This window comes from Rhamphochromis sp. 'chilingali' (assembly GCF_963969265.1).
Source record: "Rhamphochromis sp. 'chilingali' genome assembly, chromosome: 17".
NCBI lineage: Eukaryota > Metazoa > Chordata > Actinopteri > Cichliformes > Cichlidae > Rhamphochromis > Rhamphochromis sp. 'chilingali'.
Genome location: NC_137944.1, coordinates 2,214,224 through 2,227,369, shown reverse-complemented (window position 1 = coordinate 2,227,369; position 13,146 = coordinate 2,214,224).

The window sequence follows — 13,146 nt, the reverse complement described above, 5'->3', positions numbered from 1 at the left end:
TCAAGTTGAGAATAAAAAATCCCAGCTCACTGATCTGATCGGGGCAATAGTGCCTAAAATGTTGCATCATTTTGCTGAGAGATGTTTTACTCTGTGGTCATCTTAGATGAGTAGTTTTATGGACAGAAACCAGCAGGTCACTCAGTGTTGGCTTTGTGCTAATGTGTCAGAGATGCTGGTGTAACTGAAGTAATGTTAAGTCCTTAAAGTCATATTCTTTTATTGTCATGACTCTATTTTTATTTTTGTATGATACCTGATTTATATGGAATATGGCTGAAGTAAACTAAAGTCTAAAATACTTTTAGACTTTAGTCATTTGTTTAATAGTAATTTAACATTATATAATTCACATATAAAACTATGAATTGTAATTTTAAATGGTTTAAAAGCATGTAGAATAGCACATGTAGGCAAGTATATTTCTCCCTTTTTTTATCAAGAAGCAAAAACAAAAAGGAAAAGGGTTCAGTGGTTGAATCATCCGTCCCCACCAACGCCAAAACCAAATCTACACCCTTGCCTTCAGCAGTAGATTGTTACAGCTACAGTGTAAGATGAAGCATTATCATAGACACGTGTCTTCATCCCAGCAGCAGTCAAGCTGTACAATGCACACATACCTGCTAAAATATGCATGGATATATTACCACTCCTAATGCACTTTTATGTAAATATGTTTTCTCAGGAAACCTTGGCAGGCATTCATGTGGATGTTACTTTGAAACATCCCACTTCCCTTTACATTCTTGGAAACCAGGTGTTTATACACCTCTCCGCATGTAATTATTTGTTATTATTAATCTCTGGCTCTCTTCAGAGCGTGTCTTTTGTCCTGTCCTTATCCACTCACCCCTAAGAGGTCACGGCAGATGGCCCCGCCCCTCCCTCAGCCTGGTTCTGCAGGAGGTTTCTTTCTGTTAAAAGGGAGTTTTTCCTTCCCACTGTTGCCAAAGTGCTTGTTCATAGGGGGTCATATGATTGTTAAGGTTTTCTCTGTTGTTTTGTATTACTGTAGGGTCTTTAGCTTACAATATGAAGCTGGCTTGAGGCAGCTGTTGATTTTATTTGGCGCTATATCAATAAAAACAAATTCAAATGAAATAAGGCCAATTTAAGTATACTGCAAAAAGTACGGTGGCCCTGAGAGGTGGACCGGTTTGTCTATTACACGCTTTGCTGTGATATCGGGTTTCACACAACGTTCTGACGGCCTGTGACCATCAGGCACCAAAAGGCATATCACAACTACTGCAACTAATGCACAACACCTAAATTTCATTGTTTCAAAGGCTTAGCCTGTGATCTATGTGCAATTACTGAACGTATCACAGTATGCCATGTAATAGCCCCCTGCCCCACAGAAGCAAATGTTATTACAGTCTCCATTAGCAAAGCATCATCATAACTCAGCTGCTGCTGTAACATGAGGCTCAAATGACAGCAGAGTAGTTTCTACTTACGCTAACATCTTAACACACTCTCTCTTTTCTTCCTCCCTTTATCTTAGCAGGATAGTTCTTCTTGTTGTTCTTGCTAAGAATCCTGGCAAGAATAAAAGACACAAACAAAATCTTAAGTTTCTTGTGGTGCTGAAAAAACAATATAAACACCTAATGAATAACTACGCCACATAAGGAACAAGCATTTACCAAAGTATACAAAATCAATGACACCAACAGATATGGCCAAAGTTCAGAGAAGCAATGACAGAAGACAAACAATGATTTATTGCAGCATTAATCTAAGTTTACTGTTATATTTTTTATGTTCAATTTACATTTTGATCAACATTTTATCATTTTTGATGGAAACACATTCCAAAATTATATTTCACATAAGAAAATTAAAGAGAAAAGAACAAAACAAATGGAGAATACCAACAGCGATTGGTAAACAAACTAAATAATGCACTTGGTGTTGATGCTTTCACGCACTAACCCATCTAAAGCGTGCAGTACTAAATGCTTCTTATTGTGCTTTCTATTCTAATCAATGTACTTTATACAACATGCCTCATTCACACAAGTGCTTTTTTCTATGCTTTGTCTTACTTCACACTTTCGTGAATGAGTAAAGTCTTGATTAAATTATAACAATAAAATGCAACAGTGCTGTAAATAAGGCAAGACTTTAAAGCATTTAAATTGTAGTTAATTATTTAAAATTTTAAAATATTTTTTGAGTTCATTTAATAAAAACAATATTGTACTGACAGCTATACTTGATCAACGTGTAATTTTGTTTTCCAAAGAAATGGTTATTCTCATAAATCTGTTAATCCATTAAAATTACATGAGAGTGTGTTCTGGTTTGTGGAAACCTCCATCTTGAACACAGTGACGGTTTCAGCTAAAGAGCTCTCAGTGTTTGTGTCTGCAGCTTCAAACTCAAGATATGAAGAACTGTACCTGTGTTTGATCACCTAAGAAGTGGTCCCCTTCACCGAAAAGGGAAAACAGAGGATAGAGACAATGTGGCATCTGGATAATATGTCCTCCTCCTCACCTCACCTCAAGCTAACATACAAGAACAGAGTTAAACTTGCTTATTTATTCCAGATATTGTTATAATCACTTATTATTAGCAGATTAGATATACCACCCTCCCGTCTCTGGACAGCTGTCAACAATTTTAGGCTTCGGTGTCCTAAAAATGACACTTTCGCTCTGATAAACAATTTTACTACATTCTCACATTGTACAGCTGACTGGAACAATGTTATATCCAAGAAAGTTTGAAAAACTCCCCTCAATATTGCTGTCATTGGACAGAAGTGAGTTTCACTGACTCATATCAGACTCATTTCACAAACTTTTCAAGTATCCTCCAGAGTCAGTAAACATGTACACGTTTGATAGCTGCAGTAAACAGTGGACTGACAGACACACACAAACTCTAACTGTCTTGTCTTCTTGTATGTCTTTGATAATGTTTTCTTATCCCTCATTAGCAGCCCCATGAAAGCTACTACACATGCATAACAGCTCTCCACATGCAAGTCATACTTTCTTCTTAAACCATAGGTTATATCCTGTATATAACACATGAAACATAATTGCTTTCTTGTTATGATGCCTCCAACAAGCTTGGAATGTACATGTATTTGTTCACAGGCAAAACAACAATTCTGACGGTCATAGCAAAATTAAAAGTAAAACTCTCCTCCTACAGGAAATCATCTCTTAGAGGTAATAACTTTACCCAAACCTTCTCAGCTTGTTATAATAATAGACTAATTCAGGCAACTATTTTAAATAATATTTTTACAGTTGTCAGTCTATATGCTCCTAATAATAATGACCCAGCTTTGTGTCATGCATTTTCTCTCAAATATCTGATCTTATTGGAAACTTCAACAGCTTTTGACACTGTATTGAACACCTTAATAGATCGCTCCAGTCATTCAGCAAATATTAGGCATTCACAATCTGCCAAAATAATAACAGGAATATATTTGGAGGATGTTGGTCTCAGTCTGAGTATACTCTTTTCTTTCCAATACAATGATTTTCTTGAAAAGATTTTGTTTTTTCTTACAGGTAATTCTGTTTTTGAAAACAGTTTTAGAATACATCCTAAGTGAGCACACCCCCCTCACTGCTGACTCATTTTTAATCATCTTCCACAATTTAATATCTCCCTGTTAATGGATTTATCAGGAAAGAGTGAACAAACTTCATGCAAACAAATGATTCTCCTGATACATTTCTGGCTTTACTTTGGGAAACAGTGGGAAGTAAAACAGTCATGTGGTCAAAAGTGAATCCATTCATTAAAAAAATGTAAATTTATAAATAAAGGTAAAAATGTCCCTTTTAAAGTATTGTAATGCAAAAGAGCCTGAAACAACTAAGAGTTATTAACTTTGTTCAGAAGGATGTAATAATACCGCCTCCACAAACTAGCTAATTTCAATCCACAATGTACTTGATGGGGCTGAAACATAATCCATGTGTTTGATTAGTCATGCCTGCAGCTGCTGGAAGGGGGCGCTGCAGCCACGATGCCTCCTTTGGAATGAAGCTGAAGGAGAAGCATAGCGTCCCAGCGTCTTCACTGATTTATCCCCTTTACAGGTACAGAATGATATCGACCCAGAACAACAGCATCTGATTTTGATATGGAAAACAAATTACATTCAAAGATGCAAAATGTGGGGTGACTTTAGCTCAGGAAGTAGCGTTTGTTATCAGTTGCTTTGGAAGGGTGGTGGTTTGGTCCCTAGCTGCTCCAGTCTGCACACTTTATATCCTTGGGCAAGATACTAACCCCCAGTTGTTCTCTGTTGGGTTTGTTAAGAGGAGAGATTCCCCGAACATAACCGTGAGCCACTGCAAATTTTACTGTTAATGTTTTCATGGTGGTTGAACCAGGGGGTTAAAGGGGGATATGGTAGGTGGGGGGGACCCTCACAGGTGTAGTGGTGCAGCATGGGGGGAAGGATCACTCAGGCATGAGTCTCATCATTTGTTTAGTGAGCTCCAACAGATTTTTGTTGTTCACTGCTCTTTGCATATTTAGCCAGCTGAATTATGGTTATGAGAACAATCAGGCTGTAAGCATTTTTATTCTTTTTGCTGTGTACTGTTTCCAGCACATTTCCAGTATGTGGTGAGTGGGGGTGGGTTACAAGGCTGTGGGGGGAGGTGTGGGAGTTGGACTGCAGGGCCAAGCCAAGCACATCCAATTTAAATATGCAAATGTTATCACAGGGAGTGGTAACAAGAAACATGGTACCAATGAGGGAGAACAGAGAACAACACAGGACTTAATATAATTAAATGTTTGCTACTGTCGGGCTGCCTGATCAAGAATCACTTATCTCATTTTGAAGTTATAGAAAACATGGTTAACATTTCTCCTTAAACACCTCCAGGGGAAAATATAAACAGTATGTTTTTTATTATATACAACCTAATCCTGACTTCACAAGTGAGCAGGCTGAAGACCCTAAACCTGTTTGTTCACAAGAATGAGATGGTTTAAGAGATTTATATGGCACAGCTTTGTCGATTTCCTGAAGCCAGGAGTCTCTATCAAATAATTTAGGTCAGAAACCTTGCAGACCTCTAGAAAGGGACCACTGTATTTCACCTGAAAGGTGAGGTAGCAAAGGCCAAAAGTGCAAGGACACAGTCCCCAAGACTGAACTGGCATTCCACATCCTGCCTGTCATAGATTTTATTCATCTTTTCCAGTGAGCTCTCCAACCTCTCTTTAGCTATTTTACCTGCCATATGCTGCCATCCAAGCGACGTCTTTTTCAGGGACGTCTCTGCTTATTTCAGCAGGACAATGCAAAGCCACATTCTGCATGTGTTACAACAGCGTGGCGTCGTAGTAAAAGAAGAGTGCGTGTGCTATAGTGGCCTGCCCGCAGTCCAGACCTGTCTTCCATTGACAATGTGTGATGCATTATGCAGCACAAAGTACAACAACGGAGACCCCGGGCTGTTGAGCAGCTGTTGTACATCAAGCAAGAATTGGAAAGAATTCCCCCTACACGGCTTCAAGTGTCCTCAGTTCCCAAACACTTATTAATATTAATACATAATACATTTACATACGCCTTTCAAAAACCCAAGGTCACCTTCTAAAAGAACAAAAATTAATGAAAGGAGCAATAGTCATAAATCCATAAAATAAGTTAAAATTGCAAAACAGAACTTAAATAAAATCAGCATGAGGAGGAAAAATCGGCGAGGAGCAGAGCGACTGAAGGCTCTGTTCCCCATAGTGATGAGACGTGCGGACAGAACAGTAAGATGAATAGCAGATATTCTGTCCCTCCTGTTATTTCTAAGGTATGTTTTTTATAATTTTGTTATATGGCGGGTCATAATCATTCGTTCTGTAATTAACTGTTGCAACATGTCAGAAAATATGTTTATTCCTGATCTTGTCTGGGCAGAGCCTGCTCAAAGAGGGACAAGAAAACAGGATTGACTGGCCACTAGGGCTAGTCACAAAGACCTTCCCCAGTCAAGATGGCAGAGTAAGGAAGATCAAAGTCAAGATCATCCGCAGTGGCGAATGTAGAGTGTACCTGAGACCCATCAGTGAAGTCGTCTTGTTGGTACCTAAGAGCTAAGTCTGAAAGACTCTTAATATCCTTTGTAATAGTGGGATTCAGCTTTAGTTGGTGTGACGTCCTGCAGACGTCAGGCGGGGAGTATTCTGTCCCTCCTTTTATTTCTAAGGTATGTTTTTTATAAGTTTGTTATATGGCGGGTCATAATCATTCGTTCTGTAATTAACTGTTGCAACATGTCAGAAAATATGTTTATTCCTGATCTTGTCTGGGCAGAGCCTGCCATCTAGTGGATTGACAGGGTAACACCATGTTAGAGCGCAAGCAGTGGTTTTCTCCCAGCGCTCGACAGGGAAGGTCCATTTGGCTGTGTCTCTGTAAATTCCTGCATCTGACGCCCTTGAAAAGGCATAATCTGTAAGTGTGGCAAAACGGTTTATTGTTCCCACTTATTAGTACCTTGTTCAGCAAAGTAATGAGCTTCTTGTGTGTTTAGCGAGTTTGTTACATTACTAGCACAAGCTAGCTGTTAGCCCTTTGTTTAGCCTGCTAACATGAAGCATACCAGCATGTGGTGTTAGCTGTATTTCTTACCATCTCTGTATCTCTTGATTGTGTAGTGACTGTTTACATAAGTCAACAATAGTTAATGTAATCTTTGTGTATTTGTATGGAGAGTGAATACACTGTATTCTGTTTCTGTTATTACAGTTTTACAAAAAAAAAAAGGAAAATAAGGATCAGTAAAGCTCTGAAGAATGCCACGCGGTCTCCTGAGTGTTTACTGAAGCCATTTAATGTTTAGCTCACTGCATAAGCTGGATAGAGACGTTCAGCTGAGGGCAGAAGAGTAAAAAGATTGTCCACGCATCAAGTGCACTGCCAGGATCCTGAGACACTCCAGCGACAGCAATCATGTCCAACCACGGGGACACCTCGCAGCTTTCACAGCTGGAAGTCAGGTCGGAATGCAGATCAGCAGCTTCACGCCGGTCAAACAGCTCAGCAGCTTCACGCCGGTCAAACAGCTCAGCAGCAAGCCTTGCTGCAGCACGAGCACGAGCTGAAGCCGAAGCTGCTCGAGCAAGAGCAGAATATGCCAAACGCCAAATAGACATGGAGGTCGAAAAGGCCCGGATGGAGGCAGCGCTAAATGCTCTGAAGCAGGAGGGAGAAGCAGAAGCAGCACTTGCAGCTGCAAGGGTCCTAGAGGCTGCAGTTCTGGACCAAGCAGAGTCTGTGAAGCCACCAGACATTCCTGCCACAATAGCTGCGGCTGTCAGCCGCACTCAAGAGTATGTAGATACCCACTTCCACAATAACACTAATATGGAAGGTGAGTCAAAACACAGTAGAGAGCAAAAATGTGACTTAGACAACACCCACACTACAGGGCCGGACATATCAGCAGCAGCTGCGCGTGGGTACCCCCCCCAGTTCTCCACCCGTTTGGCAGCCCAAACTTCCACCTCCCCATTGGTCCAACTATGTTGGAGCAGCCAAACCACAACGACAAGCAGATGTATCAGACCTCGCTGCCCTCCTCTCGCGTCGTGACCTACTGACAGCAGGACTGACAGTGTTTGATAACAAGCCAGAGACTTATCTAGCATGGAGATCTACGTTTCACAATGCCACTGAAGATTTAAACCTAAAGTGCAGTGAAGAACTTGATCTGCTCACTAAGTGGCTTAGTGGGGAGTCTCTCCAGCATGCTCTGAGAATCAGGGCTGTCCATGTTAACAATCCAGCAACAGGTCTTCAGCGTTTATGGCAAAGGCTAGACAGGATTTATGGCTCATCAGAAGTTATTGAAGCTTCTCTGTTCAAACGCCTAGAGAGCTTTCCCAGAGTTACTCCGAGAGACAATCACCTTCTACAGGAACTTGCAGATCTCCTCCTGGAACTTGAAGCAGCAAAAAACGAAGGATATCTGCCAGGCCTCAGCTTTCTTGACACTCCAAGAGGCATAAACCCAATTGTGGAAAAACTCCCACATACCCTGCAAGAGTCATGGATCAAACAGGGGTCCAAGTATAAGAAAGAACACAGAGTGCACTATCCGCCTTTCTCCTACTTTGTCCAGTTCGTAAATAGCAATGCTGAAATGAAAACTGACCCCAGCTTCATCCTACAAAATTACAGCACTGGGCACATGAAGATAGAAAGGCCACTGGTGAGACAATCACATTTTAGAGCCCCGCTAACAGCAAACAAAACACAGGTTGGCACACCCAGCAACAAATCTAACACTCACTCTCAGTTCCACGATCAGGACCTGTTTAGAGCGCAATGGAGACGTGTACAGTACCTAGCCAACGTCTTCTGGGAACGATGGAGGAGAGAGTACCTCAGCGGGCTACAGGGTCGTCGCAAGTGGAGGGCATCAACGCCCAATCTACAAATTGGAGATGTGGTCCTGCTCAAAGAGGGACAAGAAAACAGGATTGACTGGCCACTAGGGCTAGTCACAAAGACCTTCCCCAGTCAAGATGGCAGAGTAAGGAAGATCAAAGTCAAGATCATCCGCAGTGGCGAATGTAGAGTGTACCTGAGACCCATCAGTGAAGTCGTCTTGTTGGTACCTAAGAGCTAAGTCTGAAAGACTCTTAATATCCTTTGTAATAGTGGGATTCAGCTTTAGTTGGTGTGACGTCCTGCAGACGTCAGGCGGGGAGTATTCTGTCCCTCCTGTTATTTCTAAGGTATGTTTTTTATAAGTTTGTTATATGGCGGGTCATAATCATTCGTTCTGTAATTAACTGTTGCAACATGTCAGAAAATATGTTTATTCCTGATCTTGTCTGGGCAGAGCCTGCCATCTAGTGGGTTGACAGGGTAGCACCATGTTAGAGCGCAAGCAGTGGTTTTCTCCCAGCGCTCGACAGGGAAGGTCCATTTGGCTGTGTCTCTGTAAATTCCTGCATCTGACGCCCTTGAAAAGGCATAATCTGTAAGTGTGGCAAAACGGTTTATTGTTCCCACTTATTAGTACCTTGTTCAGCAAAGTAATGAGCTTCTTGTGTGTTTAGCGAGTTTGTTACATTACTAGCACAAGCTAGCTGTTAGCCCTTTGTTTAGCCTGCTAACATGAAGCATACCAGCATGTGGTGTTAGCTGTATTTCTTACCATCTCTGTATCTCTTGATTGTGTAGTGACTGTTTACATAAGTCAACAATAGTTAATGTAATCTTTGTGTATTTGTATGGAGAGTGAATACACTGTATTCTGTTTCTGTTATTACAGTTTTACAAAAAAAAAAAGGAAAATAAGGATCAGTAAAGCTCTGAAGAATGCCACGCGGTCTCCTGAGTGTTTACTGAAGCCATTTAATGTTTAGCTCACTGCATAAGCTGGATAGAGACGTTCAGCTGAGGGCAGAAGAGCAGATGAGGATCTGAGAGGGCAGGAAACAGTGGTGATATGGAGCAGGTCACACAAATAGGAAGGCGCAGATTTATGGATACACGTGTACGTGAGAAGTAAGGGAGGCCAAATAAGAGGGAGTTGCAGTAATCAATACGGGACGTAATAAGACTATGGACGAGGATGGCAGCAGCATGGGGAGTAAGGACGGGACGAAGTCGGTTAATGTTACGTAAATGGAAGAATGCATACCAGGTTATGTAATTAATGTGAGACTGGAATGAGAGAGTACTGTCAAATATGACACCCAAACTCTTAACCTGAGGGGAGGGAAGGGTAGGAGAATTTTTAATGTTAATGGAAAAACTGTGTTAAGATAGAGGCCGTGCCAACAAGTAAAAGTTCTGTTTTATTACTGTTGAGTTTAAGAATTAGAGGAGAACCAGGACCTAATCTCAATAAGACAGTTTGAGAGGGAGGTAGGTGGGAGGGATGAACTGGGTTTAGAAGAAATGTAGAGCTGGGTGTCATCGGCATAACAGTGAAAATTGATATTATATGTATATTATTGAGTACTGTTAAAAGGTAAGGTGATATAACACAGTGGTAAACATGTCGCAGCTTTTTTTGAAACGTGTTGCAGACATCAAGTTCAAAATGAGTGAAGATTGGGGGTGGGCGTCCAGGTACACACCGGCTCACTCCTTGGCGGCCGCTTATCGGGGCCTGGAGCCTGGGGCTCGCTCGGGCCCCTTCGGGGGTGGGGTGCCCCTGGCCTCTCGGCCTGGGGCTCGGTCACTCAGGCACAGCTGGCGGCCGGCGGAGCTCACGGGCGCGTCACTGCAACTCCCCCTGGCTTCTGCTCCGCGGCTGCTGAGTGAACCCTCATCTGGGACTCTCCTCAGCTCTTACTGGGACAGTGGCGCGGCTGCCCCTCTGTTGGTCTTTCATGGTCTCTTGTGTTCTGGGGGCCTCTGGATGTCTGGAGTTTTGATCTCCTCCATACCTGCTTCACACCCTGGAGGACGGGGCTGTGGCCCCCCCACACTCCCTAGCAGATCGTTACATGGAGAAACCTTTGGAATACAAGCGCGCTGATCCACACAGGTATGCACACGGGTGTTCACTGCTCGTAGACCCAAATTACACCTTTCTTGGCTGCTACTTCGAAGCACATCTGTCCTGCGTGCTGCACAACAACATTGAATATTTAGTATTTACTGCTGTTTACACTTAGCTAGATTAATGCGATGGTGTTGTGTTTAGTATGTTGCTTTGGGGGTTTTTTTGTCTTTTTTTGCTTGTTTTCTATTCTTCTCTCAACAGGTGATCCAGGAGATTTTTATTTTTTTTCTCCCCCCCTTTCTCGCTGTCCCTCTCCCCTTCTGTTTTTCCTTTCCTTCCTCTTTCTTTCTCCCTTTCCTATCCCTCACTCATGTCTGTCCCGTCTGTAACATCTGAAAATAAAATATAATAAATAATAAAAACAAAGATCGACCAAATGGACCAATACGGCAATGCCACGATGATCCATTTGGCAAAGTAAATCCATTGGGTATCCTTGTTGGTCTTCAGACAACAATTCTGATGGCTAAAGAACCAAATGGGACAGGCGGGAAAAAAAAAAAAAAATGAGTGAAGATTTGCAAAATAAATTTTATTAGTTTGAACATTAGATAATTTGTCTTTGCAGTGTATTCAACTGAATATGGGTTGAAAACCAAATCATTGCAAATCATTATATTCTGTTTTTATTTATGTTTTACACAACGTCTCAACTTCATTGGAACTGGGGTCATACACTTCATTGCCAGAAGTATAGACTCACCCAGTCTACACTTCATGAAATGGGTTTCCATGGCCAAGCAGCTGCATCCGAGCCTTACGTGATTATGGCATGGGGTTGTTTTTCAGAAGTTAGGTTTGGCCTCTTACTTTCAGGGCCTCTTACTATGAACACGGCGGTGTGTCCTAATCACATGAATGATTTCAAATGAAGGAGCACCAAGATGCAGCAAAAAAACAAAACAAAAAACAAGACATGTTATCTCCTTTCCTATCTGTGGAAAAATGCACCATGGAAACTGTATGGCTACACCTGGCATTGGGTTGATTGGGAGTGACGGCATAGAGAGAGAAAGTGATATCAATAGTAAGTGTGAAAGATTCGTGACATTTACAGTGTTTGGAGTTTATAGTTGGTTTGTAGTGTCGTTGTCTTTTTTGTTTGTTTGTTTTGTGCATAAAAATAATGGGGCCACTACCACATATAATACGCATTTAAAGATAAGAAAATGAGTCGTTACAAATGTTCACAGTAAAATTCGACCGTTTCCAACTCAAATTGTTTTTTTTGTGTGAGTTAAGGTCATTAAATACAGTATGTCAAAAGTCAGAGATGTGAGATGGTGCTGAAAATACCAGATACCAAGGCAAGGTAAACACTTTTGCAAGGTAAAACACAGCGTAAGGTAAAATTAAAATATGAAGTCCAAAGTAGTCAAAAATGAGCAGTTATGCTGCAGACCATAGACTCCAGAGGGTTAATGCTTCAACATACTGTGGATGAGCAAATTTGGTGCAGCAAAACTCGTCTGGCCTGACCTCAACTGATAGAACACCTTTGGGATAAATTAGAGCAGCGAGTGCAAAACTGCAAAATGACCACAAACTGCTAAAGCTTGTGGAAAACCTTCCCAGAACAGTGGAAGCAGTTATAGCTGCAGAGGGTGGGCTGAGATATTAAAAACCCTATGGATTAAGAACTGAATGTCACTCAAGTTCATATGTGTGCGAAGGCAGATGAGTGAATACTTTATAATATATAGTGATTTTCAGTGAGCAAAGTGGTTTTCATGTTTTTGGCTGAACTTTGGGATAGATAAAATATTTCTTATGTTATGATTGTTACATTTTTGCAATCGCAATGTACAGTTTTATTTCTAATGGTGATTTTAAAAAAGGGTGAATCATAGATTTATATTTTATTAGGGCACCCTTCTCTGTCTGAGACAGACAGTATATTGAAAATAGAGGGAGGGAGGGACTGTTTACAAAATGCATGCTTTAAGCAAAGATCAGAATTTAACAATCATTTCTGCGGTATAGTAATGAGACAGAGGCTGTACAGAGCCCAGTGAGGAAAATGTAAAGAAGTGGAAGTGCTAGTTACAGTTAATGGTTTATTTTCTGTGATGTGGCTGGAAGAACCACAGAGGTTTGGGTTTTTTTGTCTTTCCATCATGCTTTCCCCTACCCCTTTTTCCCCATCCCCCAACAACTGAACCCCCTGCTGCACTCCCCACGACCCCTCAGGATCTCCAAGGCTCTACCAATGAGCACTCTACATCCGTATTCCTTCCCAGAGACAAGAACCTCCAGCTCTGGTGAAATCCTTCCCTCTGACAGTCATAATGCGCAACACCAATCACATGCTTGACACCAAATGATTCCACATCATAGAGTTGCCAAATAAAAAAAGCAAATAGTATGTAGAATTTCATGGTTGCTACCCCTGAGCATGATATCTGCCCGCCTAATGAAGCCATTTGCAAAGAACAAAAGACAAACAATTTTGATTTCTCATTCTACTGAAGTGAAATGTCCTTGCATCTTAGATGTTTTACTCTAAATAAAAGTCCTGGACAGTTGTGGTCATTATTGTCCTGTTTCACATTTGCAGCTTTACTGGAAGCCTTCTTTTGCATCAGAATAGAGTTGGGCCGGATATGCAGAACAGCATGCT